The 24,742-nt window shown below is 44.0% G+C and overlaps 2 long non-coding RNA genes across 2 annotated transcripts in view; one reads left to right on the top strand and one right to left on the bottom strand.

Moving 5' to 3' along the window:
• The window catches only part of LOC140389326 (uncharacterized), a 35,957-nt gene extending 15,143 nt beyond the window's left edge, over window positions 1-20,814 (bottom strand). The window contains exons 1-2 of the long non-coding RNA XR_011934349.1: window positions 20,705-20,814; window positions 14,039-14,186 (exon numbers count right to left, since the gene is read on the bottom strand). This is a non-coding gene — a long non-coding RNA (uncharacterized lncRNA). The remainder of the gene's footprint in view (window positions 1-14,038; window positions 14,187-20,704) is intronic.
• Window positions 20,778-24,742, top strand: part of LOC140389324 (uncharacterized) — a 32,373-nt gene continuing 28,408 nt past the window's right edge. Inside the window, exon 1 of the long non-coding RNA XR_011934348.1 lies at window positions 20,778-20,895. This is a non-coding gene — a long non-coding RNA (uncharacterized lncRNA). The remainder of the gene's footprint in view (window positions 20,896-24,742) is intronic.

Raw genomic sequence — 24,742 nt, 5'->3', positions numbered from 1 at the left:
TGCCACAAGTCAAATTCACTGCTGAAAACATTATAAATTCCTTCACTGTCATTGGATCAAAATCCTGGAACTTCCTTCCTAATAGCTCCGCGGGTGTTCAGGCAACACATGGACTGCAGCGGCACGTGAAGGTTAACTCCATTTCAGACGTCCATCTCCCCTCAACCCAACTACCATCCGAGAGGTCATTTTAAGTATTGATAATGGCATAAGATGGGTGATATAAAATCAGTCACCTGTTGTACAACTTGCCTGATCTTCATTTCAGTTCACTTCAATGATGCAAAAAGAGAGTTGTTAAATGGTCAGCAGTTTTGTTCACAGCTACACCATTTTGTGTTAACCTCTCCCCACCTTGTCCCAAACTTTGCCTCAAACTTCTTCCACTCAGCCTCTTTGTCTCATCAATGACAACCTCTCAATGCAAGTAAAAGGGAGCACAACGTTGTCACGGTCACTGATGATGGAATATTTTATCCATCCTTCCCTCCCACCCTGCCCCACAACTAGATTTTTGGGTTATACCTGTAAAGCAAACATCCTTTTCTGTTTATAATGTTCCTCTAATTCAATGGCTGTTGATGTATTGGGTGTTCTGGATCACAAACAGGTCACCAACACTGGAAGTGGTGCAACTCTATTTTATTATAAGGTTAACTATATTAACATACTTGAACTGTGGGTAAATGCAATACCAGCTTTAACTGTTGACCTTTGCCTAGTCCTAACCAGGTGATGCACTCAGCACATGGTGAATGTCTGTGTTGCAGGCTGTGAGCTCTGTGCTCCGAGCTGGCTGATACTAGAAAGAGCGGGAACTCGCCCGTCCCTTGTCTTTATAGTGTGTGTGCTCTCAATGGTGATTGGCTGCGGTGTTGTGTATGCTGATTTGTCCCACTGCGTGTCCATCAGTGTGTGTGTGTGTGTGTCTGCACCATGATATACTGGTGTATATTATGACATCCCCCCCTTTTATATAAAGAATATGTGCCTGCAGGACAATAAATATCGTGCAGTGAATGTACCTGACTATGTGTGTGCGTGTTATTTACATGACTATGTACATGAGGCTAATCTATTTACACAGGAAAGTGCCTGGTGCCGAGAAATAGGGTGTCACATCAACAACAAAATGAACATTATATACAAACTACTGGAATGATGAAACAGGATAACAGAACAGATCAAAGAGTCCAACATCGTAAAACTTAAGTCAAGTCTCTGAGGTGGACGACAAATTCTGGTTGACCGCCTCAAGGGTGGGTCAGGAGCCACCGGCTGAGGAATGGGCTGGGCCACGGCAGAGTGAGGAGGATGCAGCGTATTCGGAATCTCCACATAGTCCAGGTTGGGGACAACAGGAGGGCGTGGCACTGGTGGAGGATCACGTAGCGAGCATGGAACGAGACGAAGGGCACGCCGATTGCGGCGGCGAACGGAACAATCTGGCAGACGAACCAGGAATGAGCGGGGAGACACTTGCCGAAGAACCACAGCAGTTGCAGACCAGCCACCCTCCGGAAGATGGATGCGGACGTTGTCATCCGGCGCCAGAGCAGGGAGATCAGCCGCCCGAGCGTCATGCGCCGCCTTGTGTTGTGCACGAGACTGTTGCATCCGCTGAAGGACCGGAACGTGGTCGAGGTCTGGGACGTGAATGGACGGCACCATGGTCCTGAGGGTGCGACCCATGAGCAGCTGGGCAGGCGACAGGCCCATGGAGAGTGGGGCCGAACGATAGGCCAGTAAGACGAGATAGAAGTCGGATCTTGCATCGGCAGCCTTGCAGAGGAGCCACTTGACGACGTGGATGCCCTTTTCCGCTTTGCCATTGGATTGGGGGTGCAGGGGACTGGATGTCACATGCACAAAATTGTACCTGCTGGCAAAGCTGGACCAGTCCTGGCTCGCGAAGCAGGGGCCATTGTCTGACATCACAGTGAGTGGGATGCCGTGACGAGAAAAGGTCGCCTTGCAGGCACGGATGACCGCCGGTGATGTGATGTCGTGCAGGCGGAATCTCGGCCTTGACGTATGTACTGGCGCTTCTCTTACCATTTCTTGCTGGTTGGAGTGTGTTTTCCTCACAGTATTTGCCGAATTTGTCCAGGACTGCCAGGAAGTCGCTCCTGTTTTGCCCCTTGGAGAACTTGAATTGTTAAAAGATTTCTTCTGCTCTGGCACCGGCGATGGTGAGGGGAAGTTCTGTTTTTTTCAGAATCGGCCAGGTCTTCTAGTTCGGCTGCCAGCAGGAAGATTTCAAACTGTTGCCGGAATACCCGCCAGTTTTCACGGAAATCGCCATGGCACTGGAGCTGCTGTGGAACCCGGATCTTGAACATCTTGCCTGGGTATCGTTGCTGGTTGTCACTGTACGTTGAGGTGCCGGCGATGCGGAGCGGCGGCGGCGGGTTGATGTTCTCCATACTTCAGGATGCCGGAATGCTGATTAGTTGCAGGTGGGTCTCAGAAGTGCTAGTATGCAACCAAACCTGGTATCATGATGTGTTGGGTGTTCTGGATCACAAACAGGTCACCAACACTGGAAGTGGTGCAACTCTATTTTATTATAAGGTTAACTATATTAACATACTTGAACTGTGGGTAAATGCAATACCAGCTTTAACTGTTGACCCTTGCCTAGTCCTAAACAGGTGATGCATTCAGCACATGGTGGATGTCTGTGTTGCAGGCTGTGAGCTCTGTGCTCCGAGCTGGCTGGTACTAGAAAGAGCGGGAACTCTCCCGTCCCGTCTTTATAGTGCGTGTGCTCTCACTGGTGATTGGCTGCGGTGTTGTGTATGCTGATTGGTCCCCTGCATGTCCATCAGTGTGTGTGTCTGCACCATAATATACTGGTGTATATTATGACAACTGTCTCAATGGAGTTTTGGCAGACCATTTTGTCTTTGATTGACAGAAATTAACAGCTGGAAACCAAATGGTCTAAGTTGCTTGAAATGCAGAAGCAGCATGTGATTATTTCATCATTCAAACTAATTATATCATTAATTAGTTCTGCACTGATTCTAATGAGCCTACTTTGATCTGGGGAGGATTTCCCTAGGTACAACCTAGGAAATAGTCATTGATTGCTTCAGTGAAGTCTAAAGAGAGGCCTTGAATGTTATCCAACCTCCACCATCCCAGAGGGCCCCACACACTGCCAATGAGCTTGAGGCCATTTTAGAAAGCACACCCATCATTGCATTATTTACTCTTTGTTTTCTGTATCGATGACATGATCCCCCAAATACTTTCAACCATTACAGATACAAATGGCTCGCCTGAAGGTAAAGTTAAGATAATTCACTGCAAAGCTAAATCAAATCAAGTTGCTTTGACTAGCTTGTTACTTAAATTGTCTTGACAACAAAAGGGATAAGAAAAAACAATGTTGTTGAAGTTTGAAGGCATCGACTCCAGTTAGCCCTAAATATTAAACTGTTTATGTCAAACTGAAATATCAGATATGTTCCAAAAGAGCTTGTTTTACAGCAAGCCTCATGTGAAGCAGCTAAATACTTAATTAAATTTTTTAACTTGCGCCGCGTGGTATTATTTTCAGCAAAAGAAAATGATTGATAAGCCTTTATTTTATTTGGGAAAGACAAAGAACCAGAAAGCTGTGCATTATTATTGTCAATGTGCAAGTGATGCAATGACTTATATATTCTTGGTTGATACTGGCTAAAGCAAATTATTGCAAAGCCCTTTTGTTAACACTAAGTATTTAAAACAAATTTCCCCCAAAAAACAAGCTAAACCAGTTCGTGGAGACGGAAGATTATAATAAATACCATGCTTGTATAAATTTGGATCTGGTAGTCGCCACTTCTCTGCAACATAATGATGCATAACAGTTAGTTTCAATTCCCTTTATAAGTTGATTGGATCAATTTGGGTCTTGATTTATGTTGTTTATTTAAAAATCTAAGCGTCCTCTCTCTAACCATAGAATTATTTCCCTTCAGCAAAATAAAAACACTGCAGATGCTTCAGGTCTCAAACAAAAAGAGAAACTGTCTGAAATATTCAAAAGTTCAGAAAATGTTTGTGGGAGAAGATACAAGTCCAAATGTATGATCTGTATCGTTGGCCTAATGCAGTGAGTAGCTGATGGGATAATAGCAATCACGACAAACTGGATTAGGTGCAAATGAAAATAAAAATGAAATATAAAAGAAAGATATTGTTATGTGCCCTAAACGTTCAGAAATTAGCATTTATTCATTTTTTTCAGCTCATTCTATCAGTGGTCCATATGCCTCCATTGTCAGTGACCGTCGAATACACACATTTTCAAATGGGATGAATACTCTGAGCAGCTGGCACCCTGCCATCTACCACCCAGCTACTCTACCTATCCTGCCACCCTTGTTACATATGTGTGTTGTGTGCAATGTCTGTTTAAGAATTGAGTCACATAACATGTGTGATACCATCAGCTGCTTTGCGGCCTTTTAGGGAGTCTCGTGACAAACTTTATATAGTGTACAAAGAACAAAGAAAAGTACAGCACAGGAACAGGCCCTTCGGCCCTCCAAGCCCGTGCCGACCATGCTGCCCGACAAAACTACAATCTTCTACACTTCCTGGGTCCGTATCCCGCTATTCCCATCCTATTCATGTATTTATCAAGATGCCCCTTAAATGTCACTACCGTCCCTGCTTCCACCACCTCCTCCGGCAGCGAGTTCCAGGCACCCACTACCCTCTGTGTAAAAAACTTACCTAGTACATCTACTCTAAACCTTGCCCCTCGCACTTTAAACCTATGCCCCCTAGTAATTGACCGCTCTACCCTGGGGAAAAGCATCTGACTATCCACTCTGTCTATGCCCCTCATAATTTTGTAGACCTCTATCAGGTCGCCCCTCAACCTCCGTCGTTCCAGTGAGAACAAACCAAATTTATTCAACTGCTCCTCATAGCTAATGCCCTACATACCAGGTACATCCTGGTAAATCGCTTCTGCACCCTCTCTAAAGCCTCCACATCCTTCTGGTAGTGTGGGGACCAGAATTGAACATTATACTCCAAGTGTGGCCTAACTAATGTTCTAGACAGCTGCAACATGACTTGCCAATTCTTATACTCAATGCCCGGCCAATGAAGGCAAGCATGCCTTCATTGCAGACCTATTCAATAAACGATTATTAGCCTTGCATCAAACCCATGTGTTTTGGCAATCCTATTTCTTTTATACTGTTAGTCTAAAGACACAACAGTTTTCAAAAAGAAAACTCGTGACAAGGGATGGACCAGAAGAAAAACATTTCTAGTTGGAGTGGAGCAGCTAATTAACAGAAGGTCAGAAATCGTCAGAATTGGATTCCGCACCTTTGGGGCGGCCCGACGCCGGAGCGGTTCCCGCCACTCCACTGCGCCGTTTCTGCCCGCCCCACCGATTCCCGGAAAATCCAACCCAAGACGCACCAAAAACTGGTGACAATATTATTAGATCATTATTCACCAAAGCCCTTGACTATTGGGGATAGATTTCATTTTCATCGAAGGAATCGGTTCGAAGAGGAAAATATGCACAATACTTTGCAACCCTCAAGCAACTTGCAAAGTTTGTGAAATTGGCAGTTTGTTAGATGACACAAAAATAGATTGTTTAATATGTGGCGACTGACAATCGACTATCGAGAAGTTAACAAAGTCACCCCTTTAGCAGCCCCCACTGTTGCCACGAGTCCCAAGACCATGCTCAAGCAGGGAGCACAGGCAAAGTACTTCACAGTGCTGGACCTCAGCAATGGCTTTTGGTCCTTCCCGCTAGACAAGACCTGTCAATATAAGTTTGCGTTTACATTTCAAGGGCAGCAGTATATGTGGACATGCCTCCCGCAAGGATTCCACAACTCCCCCTCCATTTTCCACCGACAATTGGCCAACAGACTTTCCAAATGTCCCCGCCCTGAATGCCTTATACAGTATGTGGACAACTTACTCCTACTGACGGACACAAAGGAAGAGCATGTAAAGCTTCTTTCGGAATTACTAGGTCTTTTGCAATCCATTGGATGCAAGGTCAACCCAAAAAAAGCCCAGATCTTAAAAGAAAACGTCCTTTATTTAGGCACCATTATCACCCATGGGAAGAGAGAGATCGAACAGAAGCGAATTGAGTCAATAGTTAAATATGCCCCTGCCCCACAATATCACTACACTCTGGTCAATCTTAGGTTTAGTAGGATATTGCCGCAGCCATAATAGATGGTTTTGCCACAAAAGCAGCCCCACTATCAGAACTCCTTTAAAAGAACGCCCCATGGGAATGGCTTCCGCAGCACACAGACGCCATCGATGAATTAAAACGCGCCCTAGGCACAGCCCCCGCTTTGCAAGTTCCAGACCCACATTCGCCCTATGCCATAGAAGTGGCAACCACCGACCGAACTCTATCAGCAGTACTCCTGCAGGAAAGACATGATCGCTTAGGACCCGTAGCCTATGCCTCACGAGTTTTGGACCCCATAGAGCAAGGATTTACAGCCTGTGAATGGCACTTGCTTGCAGTCTTTTGGGCAGTACAGTATTTTGCATACATCACAGGCCTTAACCCAGTAACGATTTTAACCGAGCACACCCCAACGCAGCTATTGTTAGATGGTAGGTTAAAGGACGGTTCAGTCAGCCAGATCAGAGCAGCTCGCTGGACACTTGTTACAAGGAAGGGACATTACAGTCAAATGTACAAAGACCCACATATTCTAGCAGATAACCTTCAGTATGCAGGGACCCCACATGAGTGACAGATCATAGCAGCCCAACACCACACAGGACCCTTTATTCCGAAGTCACTGCACACACGAGCAGGCAGTAAAACACAAGATTCCCAAACCACAGGCAACGCTTTAAAGATTTATGTCGACGGTTCCTCCACGATAGAAAATGGAAAGAGAATAACTGTTTGTGGATTTTATGTAGAATACGCACAGTGATGCGCATTAGAAGAAATATCTTTAAAATTGCCCAGCCACCTAGGATCACAAGCAGCAGAACTAGCAGCCATAGCATATGTAGTGCAGCACCCCGATTCCTATCCAACCCCCGTGTGGTGGCATGTATTAGGGGTAATACGGTACACCATGAATGCCGAGGAGCTATTGGAGGACAGATGCTGGGTCCCGATTGGATCTGCCGCCTACTGGGCTCCACCCAGATAGGCGGGGTATAAGAACCCGGTTTACTCCCCGCAGCTGCATTCTGTGACTGAGCTGCTGGGGAACAAGTCTGAACAAGTCTGCTCAATAAAGCCTCGATTGAAGTTCTCTACGTCTCGCCTCGTGTGTGATCGATGGTGATACACCCCGCAGACATACATTCGGACAGTTTATATGTGTGCAATAGCTTTACAGAATTCCTGCCCCTGTGGGAATCCCGAGGATTCGTATCCGCTGATGGTAAACCCCCACCCTCAGCCCCATTGTTGAAAGGACAGATAAAGACCGCACGTACGGTATTATTAAAGTGAGAAGCCATCATCGTTTCTCCCCACCCGGTAATGTAAAGGCAGGCGCCTTAGCTAAGTCAGGATCACGCCACGGACACTTTTGGCAACTCCCCGAAAGTGAACCGATACACGCAGTCCAGGTTTCTCAGACCAATATTGAGGATCTATCCCAGGCCCAAAAGGCAGACGACACTCAAATAAGTTTTAGACGATAACTTCCCAGCCCCCTACGATAAATGCAAGGACTCACTGACGTACAGTTTTGAAAAATAGAATTGATGTGGTCCCCACCCAGGACAGAAACCAGATAATTTACCAGTTTCATGACGGACACGGACATCAGGGGATAGACAATACCATTGCCCATTTGTGCTGGTGGCCCGATTTAAAATCCGATGTAACACATTATGTTGAGAACTGTTTAATCTGTGCACAGAACAATCCTGAAAGGTACTCCTAGAAGGGATAATTGAGACACACCCGACCTGTTAATGGCCCTTGGACAAATTTGCAACTCGACTACATTGGCCCTCTTGCAGAAATGGTTTCAAATACGTATTAGTGATAATCGACACCTTTACAAAATGGGTAGAAGTATTTCCCTCACGGACAAACATTGCATAGACTTTGACCCAACAGATATTTACACGCTGGGGACTCCCCCGCAGTATTGAGTCAGACCAAGGTTCCCATTTCACCAGCAGAGTCATGAAATGAAATGAAATGAAAATCGCGTATTGTCACAAGTAGGCTTCAAATGAAGTTACTTTGAAAAGCCCCTAGTCGCCACATTCTGGCACCTGTTCGGGGAGGCTGGTATGGGAATTGAACCGTGCTGTTGGCCTGCCTTGGTCTGCTTTCAAAGCCAGCGATTTAACCCTGTGCTAAACAGCCCCAGTGTGCTAAACAGCCCCAGTGCAAAATGTCCTAGCGATTTTTGGAATCAAACAAAAATTTCACATCGCGTATCACCCCCAATCCAGTGACATTGTTGAGAGAAGGAATCACACTTTAAAAGTGACCATTCGAAAGATGGTGCAACAGAATAATACCACATGGGACACAGTTCTCCCATTTGCCCTTATGTTTATTCAGAACATCGTTTCCAGTTCCACAGGTTTCACCCGCCACACTCTCATGACCGGACTGCCCATGAAAGGAATTAAATATTTATTAGGTCTCGATTTGGCAAGCCCTACAGTCTCCACCCTCACCCATGAAAAAGCAGTCCAACAAGCCACAGACAATATTAAAGCAGCACAGCTCGCTGTAGGTGTCCGACTAGGTGCTAGAAGGAAGCAGAGTAAAGCCTTCTTTGACAAAACCGTCCACCCCGTAGAGTACACATTCGATCAGCAAGTAATGGTTTCCCTTTACAATCCCAGTTCTTTCCTCTCCACCAAATTTGCAGGACCCTACTCCATTTCGGACAAAGTAAGCCCCTCTGTGTTCAAGTTAACGTACCCCAATGGTAAAACTGGTTGGTTCCACATCAACCAGCTCAAAGTCTATGGAACCCAATGTAGCCACTCCCACCACATCTCTCTGGCAATAGCAGACGATTCCGCCTCGCCCATCAACAACATAGTCCAACCCTCCCCCAGCCATACCAGCACGTCCACGCCCACAGACCCGAACTTGTCTCCGCCCACAGGTACGACCTTCCACCTTGAGCTTGACTCTGACGAAAGCGGCGGCCTCCCCTAATTGACCATGATCACTGACCACTGGTACAACCTCCCTGGCCCCAGTCACTCCAGCCCCCGGTACCACGACCAAGACATGTTTGGCCCCCTATACCCCCTTCCACAGCCACAGCCAGAGCCGCCGCCAGCGCCCGACAACAGTAACTTGCCCTTCACTGCCACCGGCCCTACGCCTCATGACAAACGATCCCCTTTTTGGCACCACAACATTTCTTGTAGACTGGTTAGACATGACGATTCGGATTCAATGACGGCCCACGCGGCCACGGCACAAAAACGGCAGTCACGAGTCTGGCAACCGGGAGATGGTGATGATTCAGATTCTGACTCTGGTTATGGTAATCCTTTCACAACACTTATTGATACAGAACCCTAAGGTGTCCAGATGGTGAGAAAAAGACGCCGCATAAGAATTACGGTGTCCTACTTTCTGATGAAGCCTGCCCGCCTTTTTTTATCCTTCTTTCTTTCTTCTTGTTACATGGTTTTAATTAATGTCGGCCTGACACCCAATTTCTTGATACAGTCATAGTTACTCTTCCAACGCCATTTACTGACCAATAGCCGTTAAAGGAACAATTGTTGGATCTCACATGTGTTACAAATTCTTTCCGCTCCTTTAGGTCACCCAGGTGGGGAATAACGGCACTAATCCCCGCCCTGCCCGAGGACCCCAAATGTATCCGGTCAGTTAAGCTCGGGTAGTGGAGCAATGGCATTGATAAACGCCCTACCCAGGGATTCCACCCATTCTTGCCCTGCCCACACGCACCTCATGTTCCCGTCACTTTGAGTACTCTGGAATGTTTCTTTACTCTTTTCACTGTCCTTGGTAGGTCTTTGTTTCCCTTCTCTGCCCTTTTATTGTGGTTTAAAGAATGCCCTTTGCCACAGTCTGTACACTCATCCCTTTACCTTGCGCAACTCTCTGGTCGTACCCCACCTACTATTTTCACGTTTGACACACTTGGTTGCCACATATGCTGCTACACGCGAACTACCTCTCGACCCTGGGACAAAGAAACTTTATGAAACTGGCCGCCCTAAAATTCTTTACTACACTGGTTGTAGTAAAGACGAGACTGGTCGGAGAAATTGTCCGCCCACTCCCCACATCGACCACAAGCTGCGAGAATCTCTGTACTTTAAACATTGGTATTTCTTGTCTCTCAAAATGTTATTTCAACAAAAAAAAATGAGGGAGTCACGCATGGTGACGATCATAATGGGAAATTGGATTAAGGAGAGAAAGACAAGTAAAACGAGATATTAACCGAAGATAATAACAGATATTATGCTTGCACCCCCAGGATCACACGGAACACGGAAGAAGACAAAATGAAGCAAGGACTAATGACCTACTTTGTGATCATCGCTGGACTCTTACAACTGCGCGCGTTACAAGCCTCTGTACCACACACCACACCAGCCCCGAACACCACCACACAACATGACACCCCTAGCCCGGACACCACACCACACATAGAGATAGATACTGAAAACCCCACTTGGTGCGAAAACATTGCCAAATGGTACCCCCTTTCATACACAGTAGAGGCCCATCTGGTAATTGCAATAATCAGCAGTGTCATCCAGACACTTAGACTCCGCAAATGGCGAAAAAGAGCCTCCCGCTCCCCGATATACACACTCCGAGCCCCCTTCTTTGGAATTCACCCAACTCAACAAACACTGTAATCGCTGATAAAAATAAAGACCGTATACCTCTCTAACTTTGAAGGATGAAGTAGGAATGTGATGCTGCTGTTTTGAAATCTTGTATCGTACATAAATTCTTTCTAATATTTGCCAGCAGCATGAGAGTAGCTTAGATAGTGTTAGTTAGATATTCAATTGTGCAGCATAGTGAAATGTTTCATAGTGACACGTTAGAAATTATGAATGTATGATGTGTTAATAAAAATGTTAGGTAAATGCTCCAAAAACATAGGACAGAGTAGTGTAGAACCTGTCCTTGACCAAGGGTAACCGGCACACCAGGGATGGATAAGGGATCAACAGTGTGATCCACCATGTTTCGCGCTCAGGATCAAGAGGATGGGATGTAGCCATCTCAGATAGCCACCTGCAAAGAACCATGGGAATTATGGCCATCCCAGGACACAGACAGACTCAGAGCTTGTGTGTGCATTTGCAACCCAGATAGCTAGAAGCGATCGAAACCCCCGCTCGTTTGCATTCTAATAATCCATTTCCCCAGAAAAAATAGTAGGTGGGGAACTGTACTCAGGTAACCGATACAGATACAGACTAATTGGTGCCACTCCCTTTACTCAGGGAGCCCAAACAGCCAGGGTCAATGACTGCTAAGGACACGCCCAGCCATCAAGGCACCCGCCCCTTTATTGGCCAAAATTGTGTGTATATAAACCATCTTTGAACTTGAACTAACTAACTGGTTGTGTGGTTCTTTGATCAATATCCGGTAAAGCCTTGTGGTGGTATCATTTGATACCTGGCGACTCTAAAGAGCATCATTATTAATTGGCAACATTATTGGTGACTCTGGTGGCAACTGGCAACATTATTGGCGATCCTCGTGGGGTAGTATTCCCTTAAATTGGCAACACTGGGAACCTAGCACAAAGGCCAAACCTTTGGTTTTATTCACAAGTAGAAGATTTCTGAAGCGAAATATCTGCATTAAATTAATTAGTTAATGTTAGGCTTCTATTAAATGTTGTATGGGGTATAATTGGCAGGTGAGGATGACATCTTAAACTAACGGTGAAAGTGAGATTTCGAACTCGTAATGAATAGTGGGTAGGCTTGCACTGTTTCGATGTGCCAGGAAGCAGGTGAGGCTGCCCAAGTTGAGAATCTTGCAATAGTCAGAGAAGAAACCTCCCTTCTCTCAGTCAAGGCTGGGCAGGAACCTAGATATCTGTGCAAATAACCCAAGAGAAATTTCATTAATAGGTCAAAAAATAGTGTGAGTCATTCAATCTCCCTTCAATATCAGTAAAAATTGCTGCAGATAAAAAGAAACACGCATGGAATAGATCAAAAAGAATGTTATATTTCAAACTCTTTCCCAACAGAATTACTTTCTCCTTTGGGTTTGGCTCAAATCACTTGTTCCATTACATCGCAATTTGTCTTTCCCCTACTGCCAGGATGAATACACACAAAGATTATAATGTGAGATTCTAGCCTACTCTTTGAAACTGAAAACTCCACTAATACCTCATTTTATAATTATTAATTTTTCAAAAAAACCTGTGTACTTCTTTCTTGTATTCTGGTACTCAACAACTGTGCACCTCACAGCATTATATGCCTGAACCTGCATGTTATTAATAATTGCTCATTCTGTGAATGAAGCTGTCAGAAAATATCGATGATATTTAATGTTCTTTAGGAAATGTCTCTTGCAGAAGATTCTGTCAGAGCCTTTCCATCATGATGAAAATCCTGGAAATGGCTGAAAATATCCCAAAACCCAGTTTTAATCTTTGCAGGAATGGGACTGGAGTTTGGCTGGTACTGGTGCATGCATGATTCGTGGAGGGAACTGGAAATTTAAATCACCACCTGAAGTGGGATTTTGGAAGGACAGGAGTGTAAAATCTGCAGTGTGTATATTAGAACAGGGAAGAGGAGGTCTAAACTTGGTGGATGTGTTTGAATAACCAGGTTACTAATTTTGGGAGAGGAAGGCACCCTTTTGGAGAGCTAAGTCATACTTTGGAATTGCTGAACATGCTTGTGCACTTTTTATACACAAAATTATTGGAATGTAAAAGAGGTGCCCAGCTGTCAAGGAACTATTTAGCTATCAAGCATATCAAAGCTATCCATGAAGTGTTAATCCGGTCATGGATATTAAAGTTATCTCGGATATGTCAAAGCTGTCACAGAATTGTCTAAGTGTACCACGTGAGTTGGTGTGAATGGGAGATGGGGAAATACGTGGCGGGTGGGTGGCATGCATTGGCATGAGTTTGCACTAAGTTAGCATAGAACAGGGCCACATTGGGGTGAGTTTAGGGGCACTTGTTGGTCAAGAGAGCATGGGAGCAATGGGGGTTGGTTGGATGGCATGGGTTGGCATAGTTTGGACATCATGAATGTGTGGGGGCTGAAGGGGGAGGACTGGAGGACATTTTTTGTTTTATTATTATCTTTTATTTATTTATGCACAGTGAAGGTCACAGAGGCAAACCTTGCATCGAGTCTACCTCCACACTCGGCAGCCTGAACATTTGTTCTGCGGTCTTCCACCCTGAACCTTGTTTCGGCACACTGCTGCCCTTCCCATCAACTGAACTGGCTGGACATTTTTAGAGGAAATCTCCCAACTTGGCAAACCCAACCTGGGGATGAAAATCTGGGATTTTGTTTCAGGAACATAAGCATCAGTGACCAGGAGTAGCCTGGGGATTTCACTTCCAGTAAATTCTAATTTATCTCACCTGATTTAAGTTACACTGGTCTGATTTTCAAAGGTAGGTAACTAGTTATATTCACTTTGTGTAGGAAATACATGGTGATTTGATTCAGTTCCGGGATGTGGGTAATGCTGGCAAGGCTAGCATTCAGTGCTCATCATTAATTGCCTTTTAGAAGGTGACACTAAATCCCCTTCTTCAAATGTTGCAGTCCATTTCATGTAGGTGCACTTACAGTACTGCTAGAGAGGGAGTTCCAGGGCTTTAACCCAACCATGAAGAAGTAGCCATGTGTTTCCAAGTCAGGATGGTGTTTGAATTTGAGGGATGCTGAATGGACGGAACACTGTGCAGTCATCAGCAAACATTACCCCACTCCCCTGCCACCCCCATCCTCTCACCTTGTGACCTTTACGATAAGTGAAGGAGGCAGGCATTATGAAACCCAAACTTACTTAATGTTGAGCGCAGTGGTTGGTAACTCCAAGCCCTGACAAACCTTGGACTTGCTGCACATGTGCAGACCAGGAGCAGGCTGCACATGCACAAATTCAGCAGGTCTGCATCCTTAAGTTCTTCGGGCCCAGGACAGGCCCAGCACACCTGCGTATAAAGAGATGGGGGGAGAAAAAGTGTAAAATTCTGGGTCAGGTGATCAGGAGGGGTGCGCCAAGAAAGACTAGCGCCCTAGGTAGGGATAGGGAGAGATTTCAAAAAGGGGAGCGGAGGCAGGGAGAGATCCAACAAGAAAGCCCCGAGTAGTGGATAGAGACAGGGAACAGAAACAGGGGACAAAAACAGATTATTAATAATAATAATAATAATAATCTTTATTGTCACAAGTAGGCTTACATTAACACTGCAATAAAGTTACTGTGGAAATCCCCTAGTCACCATACGGTGCCTGTCGGGTACACTGAGGGAGAATTCAAAATGTCCAATTCACCTAACAGAACATTTTTCGTGACTTGTGGGAGGAAACTGGAGCGCCCGGAGGAAACCCACGCAGACACACAGGGAGAACGTGCAGACTCCACACAGACAGTGACCCAAGCTGGGAATCGAACCTGGGACCCTGGCGCTGTGAAGCAACCGTGCTAACCACTGTGCTCCTGTGCTGCCCTAAGTTCAGCTAAAAAGATTGGAGCAGAGAAACAGGCTCCAAATGAGAGGAAGGGTCGCAGGGAGCAGACCTAAGAGAACTCCAGAAAAACCCTGGTAGTTGAAAAAGGGTCAGGAGAAGCCTTGAACATCCAAGAAGACAATTAAGGTTGATGACTCCATGCTACATGGGCCGTTGGGGCAAAAGTAGCCCTTTGGAACAGCAATGTTCTGCTCAGCGTGGCCAAAGATCTGAAGTTGTGTTAGTAATTTGGCGTTTGGGTGCATACTGAGGAATCCAGCAGAACTGAATCTCGGGAGATGGGAATAAAACCCTATGAGCTGGGCCATTATTGAAGCTGCCCAACCTGGGATGACCTTTGGAGAGAATTCCCAGGCAAGATCTTCGAAGATGAAGATTGGAATCCCTCAAGAAAGAGCAGAACACCACGGCTCAAAAGGGTGCTTTTGCCCCAACTGCCCATGAAGCATGGAGTCACCAACCTTTGCTGCCTTCTTGGATCTCCAGAGCCTCTCCTGAGCCCTCTTTACTTAAGGTCTGCTCCCTGAAACACTTTCTGTAATTTGGAGATTGGTTAACTTACAGAATTATTAATATCTGGGTGCGTTATTGAGAAATTTGTGGAATCAGTTTTGGTCGCATGTGGCATCATTGTGTCGTGGATGTGTTCGATCACAATTTGTCTGTAAATTCTCATGTACGTTATATTTATCCTGAATGGTGGAGTGCAAGATCAATATTGTAAGTTGTTTTATCTTTCTGACTTTGTGTAAACATGTTTATTTTTGCTTGCGCAAAACCCATGGAATTTTGTGGCTATATTCTATTAGTAGGTGTCTTAGAACATAGGAACATAAGAACTAGGAGCAGGAGTAGGCCATCTGGCCCCTCGAGCCTGCTCCACCATTCAATGAGATCATGGCTGATCTTTTGTGGACTCAGCTCCACTTTCCGGCCCGAACACCATAACCCTTAATCCCTTTATTCTTCAAAAAACTATCTATCTTTATCTTAAAAACATTTAATGAAGGAGCCTCTACTGCTTCACTGGGCAAGGAATTCCATAGATTCACAAGCCTTTGGGTGAAGAAGTTCCTCCTAAACTCAGTCCTAAATCTACTTCCCCTTATTTTGAGGTTATGCCCCCTAGTTCTGCTTTCACCCGCCAGTGGAAACAACCTGCCCGCATCTATCCTATCTATTCCCTTCATAATCTTATATGTTTCTATAAGATCCCCCCTCATCCTTCTAAATTCCAACAAGTACAGTCCCAGTCTACTCAACCTCTCCTCGTAATCCAACCCCTTCAGATCTGGGATTAACCTAGTGAATGTCCTCTGCACACTCTCCAGTGCCAGTACGTCCTTTCTCAAGTAAGGAGACCAAAACTGAACACAATACTCCAGGTGTGGCCTCACTAACACCTTATACAATTGCAGCATAACCTCCCTAGTCTTAAACTCCATCCCTCTAGCAATGAAGGACAAAATTCCATTTGCCTTCTTAATCACCTGTTGCACCTGTAAACCAACGTTTTGCGACTCATGCACTAGCACACCCAGGTCTCTCTGCACAGCAGCATGTTTTAATATTTTATCATTTAAATAACAATCCCTTTTGCTGTTATTCCTACCAAAATGGATAATCTCACATTTGTCAACATTGTATTCCATCTGCCAGACCCTAGCCCATTCACTTAGCCTATCCAAATCCCTCTGCAGACTTCCAGTATCCTCTGCACTTTTTGCTTTACCACTTATCTTAGTGTCGTCTGCAAACTTGACACATTGCCCTTGCTCCCCAACTCCAAATCATCTATGTAAATTGTGAACAGTTGTGGGCCCAATTCTGATCCCTGAGGGACACCACTAGCTACTGATTGCCAACCAGAGAAACACCCATTAATCCCCACTCTTTGCTTTCGATTAATTAACCAATTCTCTATCCATGCTACTACTTTCCCCTTAATGCCATGCATCTTTATCTTATGCAGTAAACTTTTGTGTGGCACCTTGTCAAAGGCTTTCTGGAAATCCAGATATACCACATCCATTGGCTCCCCGTTATCTACCGCACTGTTAATGTCCTCAAAAAAGTCCACTAAATTAGTTAGGCACGACCTGCCCTTTATGAACCCATGCTGCGTCTGCCCAATGGGACAATTTCCATCCAGATGCCTCGCTATTTCTTCCTTGATGATAGATTCCAGCATCTTCCCTACTACCGAAGTTAAGCTCACTGGCCTATAATTACCCGCTTTCTGCCTACCTCCTTTTTTAAACAGTGGTGTCACGTTTGCTGATTTCCAATCCGCCGGGACCACCCCAGAGTCTAGTGAATTTTGGTAAATTATCACTAGTGCATTTGCAATTTCCCTAGCCATCTCTTTTAGCACTCTGGGATGCATTCCATCAGGTCCAGGAGACTTGTCTACCTTTAGCCCCATTAGCTTGCCCATCACTACCTCCTTGGTGATAACAATCCTCTCAGGGTCCTCACCTATCAGCCTCATTTCCATCAGTCACTGGCATGTTATTTGTGTCTTCCACTGTGAAGACCGACCCAAAAAACCTGTTCAGTTCCTCAGCCATTTCCTCATCTCCCATTATTAAATCTCCCTTCTCATCCTCTAAAGGACCAATATTTACCTTAGCCACTCTTTGTTGTTTTATATATTTGTAGAAACTTTTACTATCTGTTTTTATATTCTGAACAAGTTTACTCTCATAATCTACCTTACTCTTCTTTATAGCTTTTTTAGTAGCTTTCTGTTGCCCCCTAAAGATTTCCCAGTCCCCTAGTCTCCCACTGATCTTTTCTACTTTGTATGTTTTTTCCTTCAATTTGATACTCTCCCTTATTTCCTTAGATATCCACGGTCGTTTTTCCCTCTTTTTACCGTCCTTTCTTTTTGTTGGTATAAAGCTTTGCTGAGCACGGTGAAAAATCACTTGGAAGGTTCTCCACTGGTCCTCAACTGTTTCACCATAAAGTCTTTGCTCCCAGTCTACCTTAGCTGGTTCTTCTCTCATCCCTTTGTAATCTCCTTTGTTTAAGCACAAAACACTAGTGCTTGATTTTACCTTCTCACCGTCCATCTGTATTTTAAATTCCACCATATTTTGATTGGTCCTTCCGAGAGGATCCCAAACTATGAGATCCTGAATCAATCCTATCTCATTACACAGGACCAGATCTAGGACCGCTTGTTCCCTCGTAGGTTCCATTACATACTGTTCTCAGAAACTATCGCGGATACATTCTATAAACTCCTCCTCAAGGCTGCCTTGACCGACCTGGTTAAACCAATCGACATGTAGCTCCAAAGTGAGTCCATCCGCAGCTCCAGAGCCATCAAGCGGTCTAACAGGAGCTGCAATTGGACACACTTCTTGCACGTGAAGGAGCCAGGGACAGTGGACGTGTCCCTGAGGTCCCACATCGCACACGAGGAGCATGACACGGGTCTTAGATCACCTGCCATGTCTTAAACCTTCGGTTAACTTCAACAATTACAATTTACCAAAAAAATTAAATAAATAAATAAACAACGAAGAAAAAGAAAATATCAATATACCAATGAAAAGACAACAGAAACACTACTTACCAGTCACTGACCTCGAGCCTTCCTCTGGATCTTCACAGCGGTTGGTTTTTTTTGTTTAGAGGAGGGGGTAGGGAGGGGAACACTGAAGAAGTGTTTCGGGTTTAAGTGTCACTTGACAACAGCTCCTCCACAAACTACCTTCAAATTAAGGTGACCACGACGGAGGTATGCAAATTTCCCTTGCAACACCAATCAGCAGCTCCGCTCTACTGCCCTCTGCTGGATCTTGTATCTCAAAACGTTGTTCTCTTTGAACAAAATGCCACTGATCCCGAACTGGATCTTACTAACAACTTGAGAGTCTTGGCCAAGGATCAGGATCACGGCAAAGGTCATTGACAAAGGGATTTGTGCAAGTATACTTGTATTTTTAAGAGATTTGGCCACACATACATTTTAGCCTTTCACATCACCCAGATGTACAAATACTTTAAATTTCCAAAAACTTTTTGAAGTTGAAGATAATTTGCCCCAGTAATGAAGATGGGTATCGTGTGTGCATTTTAAAAATGGCAAGGTCCAGTTTAAACAAACAATAAATTGTAACATACAACTTCCAGAAGTAATTTCCACAGTGGTTAGCACTGCCTCACAGCACTAGGGATCTAGGTTCAATTTCAACCTTGAAGTTTGCACTTTCTCCTCGTGTTTGCATGTGTTTCCTCTGGGAGTTCCAGTATCCTCCCACAGTCTAAAGATGTGCAGGTTAGGTGGATTGGCCGTGCTCGATTGCCCCTTAATGTCCAAAGGTTAGGTGGGATTATGAGGATAGGGCGGGGGAGTGGGCCTAGGTAGAGTGTTCTTTCAGAGCATTGGTGCAGACTCAATGGGCCGAATGGCCTCCTTCTGCACTATAGGTGTTCTATGATTTTTTTATCAATGCATTATCTGATTGCTGCTCATTTATGGGCTTTGTTAGTAAGTATCAACAGGCTTTTCATGATAATGATACTTTAGTGTAGGATGAACAAGAAGCCATTGTTATTTTGTGACAGAGCAAACTTATGTCTTTTACATTCTCGTTTCTGTTAATGAATATATGAGGGCAGGTGGGTCATTTAAATTTACACTCCACAAGGGCAGTGTTGGCAGATGAGCATAGGATGTACAATTGGGTGCCTGGTGGTGGGAAAGAGGGCCATCGGACTCCCTCCCTCCCCTCAGACTTCCCCACGCCACATATCCCCTTCCCCCATGGTCTGTCCAACCCGGACTCCACCCCTTCACCTCAGTCTGCCAAACTGGTGACGATCGTCATTGGGACTGGATGCAGTTGCAGCAGTGGCTACTGCTCCTGGTGACATTTTGGGCCGAAGGAACTACAGGCCATTTGATTGGATGGCAACTCCCATAGGTGGAATTCCCTCCCCAATTGGGGGGTAGAAGACTCGCCTCAGGTCACTTATGCTCCCTCCCCACCCCTCCCAACCTTTAAATGGTTGTGAGCTATGCCACAAGAGCAAGAGTGGCCGTCTCCCCCCGCACTACATCCCCTGGTGGGGCAGGATGGTAGTAGCTGCAGTATAGAGCATACCCTGCTTCCCTCTCTCTTGGGAAAGGTATAAATAACGTTGTCAATAATGGATGCCTGCAGTTGAGCATGTGGTAGCTTAATTGTTGCCAAAAAAGACGAAGGATGGTGACAAGGCTGCGATTGAATTATTTTGTATATTTCATTTGGGAAATTAAGGACTGAAGAACATAGCAGCATATGTTTGAAACTTGAGGAAGTTTGAGCAGTTTGAAAGATTCCTGGGGACACATATCATATTTAGGTACAGTTTGAGACAGCATGATACCTAATATTTTAAAAATAGTACTGATAACATAGTTGGGGACAATGGGGAAATTCAACTCAAACCAAGAGATTTGGTGTAATTGAAAATAAAGATTATGGGTGGGATTCTCCATTGACGGATGGTGAAATCAGGAAAGGCGATTGGGCAGAGAATCAGTTTTGACACCGAAATCGTGGCAGGTGCCAGGTTCACGTCAAATCGCAATTCGCAGGGGAGGCATTGGCATATTGGTATTGTCGCTGGACTGGTATTCCAGAGACCCAGGGTAATGCTCTGGGGACCCAGGTTTGAATCCCACCATGACAGATAGTGAAATTAGAGTTCAATAAAATTCTGGAATTATATGCCTGAAGGTGACCATTGCCGATTGTCATAAAAATCCATTGGGTTTGCTAATGTCTTTCAACTGCCCCACGAGTTAAGAATTTTAAAATTCTTGTAAATAAATTTGTTGCATACTTAGAAACTAATGTCGCTCTGCATTGTTAGAGGCAAACCAAACATATATAAAGTATACAACAAACTGGTAAAACACAACGTCATAATTTCTGGAGCAGCAGATGAGATTGTAATTCGCATCGTGCTCACTCACCCGAAACTTGCCTGGAGTTAAAATCAGGCCTTCCATCTGAAAAGTTAAGGAGACAGAATTGGTAAAACAACCATTTCAGTACACATTTTTCCAGTTCAGCTGTACAAAGGCACGGCTTTTGAAGGACCTGCATTAGCTCAGTTTAAAGTTGCTTCATTCAAGTGCATTAACCAAGGCTCAATGTGACAAAGGTAAGCTACGTGTATGATATGGGAACAAGCAGTCTGTTCCAAATAAGAAACATCATTCTTTAATTTATTCCAACTGAGCCCTCTCTCCATGTAAAATAACAAGTATATTACTCTCCTGGGTATGAAGGTCATCTCTTGACTCTTGTATGCTGTCACAATATTTAACTTGTTTATGAATTAACTTGATAGTTAATCTTTTTAGGCAACATTTGAAAGGAGTTGAATGTGAGCAACCTCATATGTTACCAAGCAATTTTTAATGTATGAAAGCACAGTGAAATATTATCACCTTGCTGTTAAAACAGCACAAAATATAAAACATGCTTTAAAAGTTACACAATTGGGGTTATTCTGACATAGATGAATGAAAATCAAGTCCAAATTCACTTTCAATTATTCCATGAAGGTCAGGCTTTGTAGCCCTGATGAATAAGGATTGATTTCAGGTGGCTGAGTTTGCATTAAGCATCGCTATGATCTAATAACACAAGCCATCGGCCTCAGAGGATTGAACATACTTTGCTAAATTTAGATGTTCAATAAAATCAGTTTGTAGCCAGAATCTGGCTTTCTCTCCCCGCCCCCCCCTGCTTTGGTAACTTAACAAAAACACTGCAGAATCGCAGCTGTATCTAATATATTCAGAGTGCTGCATGTGTTCATTGTGCACAAATTTACACTAAAGCATAATTGTGCTGTGCTCAGCCGCATAGAATAAAACAGCAGTCAGAATTGAGGCTTAAGCTACCGGGGGAGCAATGAAGGCAATCAAAAGATGATGCATAGTGTCAAAAAGGAAATTTTGGGGAGGGCAAAAAGGTTAATCCAAAATCTACTGGAAATTTAATGAATAAAGTAATTCAGCGCTCATTGTGAAATCTCTTTTTCCACAGGTAAAAATATTGTGTGCAAAATTGGGCGAGCAATATCTATGTAGGAATATTTTATATTGGGCTATCAATTTTTTGTTTTAAAATATCCCAATATATCTGGTTGGATGCTGAACAAAGAGCATGTATTCTGCTGCATTTCATGAGTATACTTCAGTTAGTTACCAAGCTGGTTACCACAAAATAAAAGAAAGCGATCTGTTCCTCAGAGAGAGTACAAGCATAATAGCTTCAACAAAAGACAAAGGGATAGAAATGTAAGGAAACAGAATTTATACTAATGCAGAGAATATTTGGACTAACTTATCAAGAGTTATTAATGACAAGCAAACATACCGACAAGAGTGACGAAGATAGAGTACAGCTGGAATTAAGAGGGGATAGAATGTTTCTCAGACACAGACTGATTAAGCTGAAGAGTTTCATGATTGGTGAGGGATGATATAACAGCCATCAGAAAAGTAAGCAGAACTGGAGAAGAGAGGATGGTGGAAGCAATTGGGCAGAACTTGATAATGATAAAGGCAGTAAAATAATTGACAATTGCTATTGATTGCCAACTCAAGGTGATTGGGTAGATAGTAAATTGTTCAGGCATGGAAGAGAGGTTGCAGAGAATTGTAATGTGCTGATCATGGAGAATTTCAATATCCCAGCGGTATGGACAGACCTGAAGCAGCAGTGAAAGAGCTCTGCAAGAGTAATCAGTTCATTTTCGAGAATACTGGCAAATGAAGAAGCTATTTGGCCAACAAGAAATTCAGGTGTTCATTGAAGAGATTAGTTTTAATATTTGGTATCCCGTGAGAAATGACTAGAAAGTTGAAAATAAGAGAATATCATAGCCTGGTGATCAGATCCATGTCAAACCAGAAAACTAACAACTCTGAATTTAGGCCTGTTAAGATTAGCTTTTTTCACCATCGCTTTTTATTGGTTATTTTTTCAAAGGCTGATTCCTTAAGTAGCCTTGTCTGAACACATATCAACCTTATGATTCATAGCAACATTGAAACAGTAGTAGGCCTTTTAGCCCCCTGAAACTGTTCCACCCATTCAATAAGATTGTAACTGATGCGTATCATAACTCTATCCACCTGCCTTGGTTCCAGGTCTTTTGTACCCTTATCTGGCAAAAGTCAGATTTAAAATTATTAATTGAGGAGCATCTAGTATATGTTGGACTGGTGTGTCTCAGGTTAACGATTAACATTTGCACTGTTAGAAGCAGAGCATGGTGGGCACCACATTATTTTGACCTCTCATAAATGGAGAATATCATGCTGATAGGTTACATAATTTCAGTGACAAGGCTAAATATTTTGATCAAACGATGTAACCTTATACAATAGCAAGTTAAATTTGCAGTGTTTACATAGAAACATACAAAGGAAACAGAAGCAGGAGGAGGCCATTCAGCCCTTTGAGCCTGCTCCACCATTCATTATAATCATGGCTGATCATCAAGTTCAATACCCTCATCTCGCCTTCCCCCCACTACCCCCATATTCCCTGATCCCTTTAGCCCCAAGAGCTATATCTAATTCTTTCTTGAAATTACACATTGTATTCGCCTCAATTACTTTTTGTGGCAGTGATTTCCACAGATTCACCACTCTCTGGGTGTAGATATTTCTCCTTACCTCAGTCCTAAAAGGTTTACCCCTTATCCTCAAACTTTGACCCCTGGTTCTGGACTCACGCATCATTGGGGAACATTCTTTCTGAATCTACCTGGTCTAATCCTCTTAGAATTTTATAAGTTTCTATGAGATCCCCCCTCACTCTTCGAAATTCCAATGAATATGATCCGGACCGACTAGTCTCTCCTCATATGACAGTCCCGTCATCCCAGGAATCAGCCTGGTAAACCTTCGCTGCATAACCTCCATAGCAAGAACATCCTTCCTCAGATAAGGACACCAAAACTACACACAATACTCCAGGTGTGGCCTCACCAATGCCCTACATAATGTAGTAAAACATCCCTATTTCTATACTCAAATTCTTTCTATGAAGACCAACGTACCATTTGCCTTCTTTACAGCCTGCTGTATCCGCGTGCTTGCTTTCAGTGACTAATGCACGAGGTCCCACTGTGTATCCTGCTCTCTCAATTTACACCCTTTCAAATAATAATCTATTTTTGCGACCAAAGTGGATAACCTCATATCTACCCCGTTATACTGCATCTGCCATGCATATGCCGACTCACTCGGCCTGTCCAAGTCCCACTGAAGCATCTTTGCATCCTCCTCACAGTTCACCCTCCCACCCAACTTTGTATCATCTGCAATATTGGAAATACTACATTTAGTTCCCTCGTCCAAATCATTAATATATCATGTGAACTGTTGAAGTCCTAGCCCAGATCCCTGCGATATCCCACTAGTCACTGCCAGCCAATTGGAGAAAGACCCATTTATTCCAACTCTTTGCTTCCAGTCTGCTAACCAGCTTTCTATCCATCTCAAGACACTACCCGCAAAACCATCTGCTTTAACATAATCTGCTATGAGAGAACTTGTCAAAAGCCTTCTGAAAGTCTAAATAAAACACATCCACTGGGTCTCCCTGGTCAACTCTATGAGTTACAGCTTCAAAGAATTCCAGTCAAGCATGATTTCCCTTTGTCTGATTATACCACTACTTTCCAAATGCTATGCTATAAAATCCTTGATAATGGACTCTAGCAACTTCCCTACTACTGAAGTTAGGCCCACTGGTCTATGGTTCCCTATTTTCTCTCTACCTCCCTTTTTGAATAGCTACCATTCCAGAGTCCAAAGAATTTTGGAAAATGACCACCGTTGGATCTACTATTACTAGGGCTACTTCCTTAAGTACTCTGGGATGAAGATTATCAGGCCCTGGAGATTTATAATTCTTCAATCTCATTAATTTCCCTAAAACTATTTCTCCACTAACACTAATTTCCTTCAGCTCCTCACTAAAAC

This window comes from Scyliorhinus torazame, chromosome 14, assembly GCF_047496885.1.
Source record: "Scyliorhinus torazame isolate Kashiwa2021f chromosome 14, sScyTor2.1, whole genome shotgun sequence".
NCBI classification, from domain to species: domain Eukaryota; kingdom Metazoa; phylum Chordata; class Chondrichthyes; order Carcharhiniformes; family Scyliorhinidae; genus Scyliorhinus; species Scyliorhinus torazame.
Note: the sequence above shows the minus strand (reverse complement) of the source record. Positions and strands in the feature narration are given on the sequence as shown.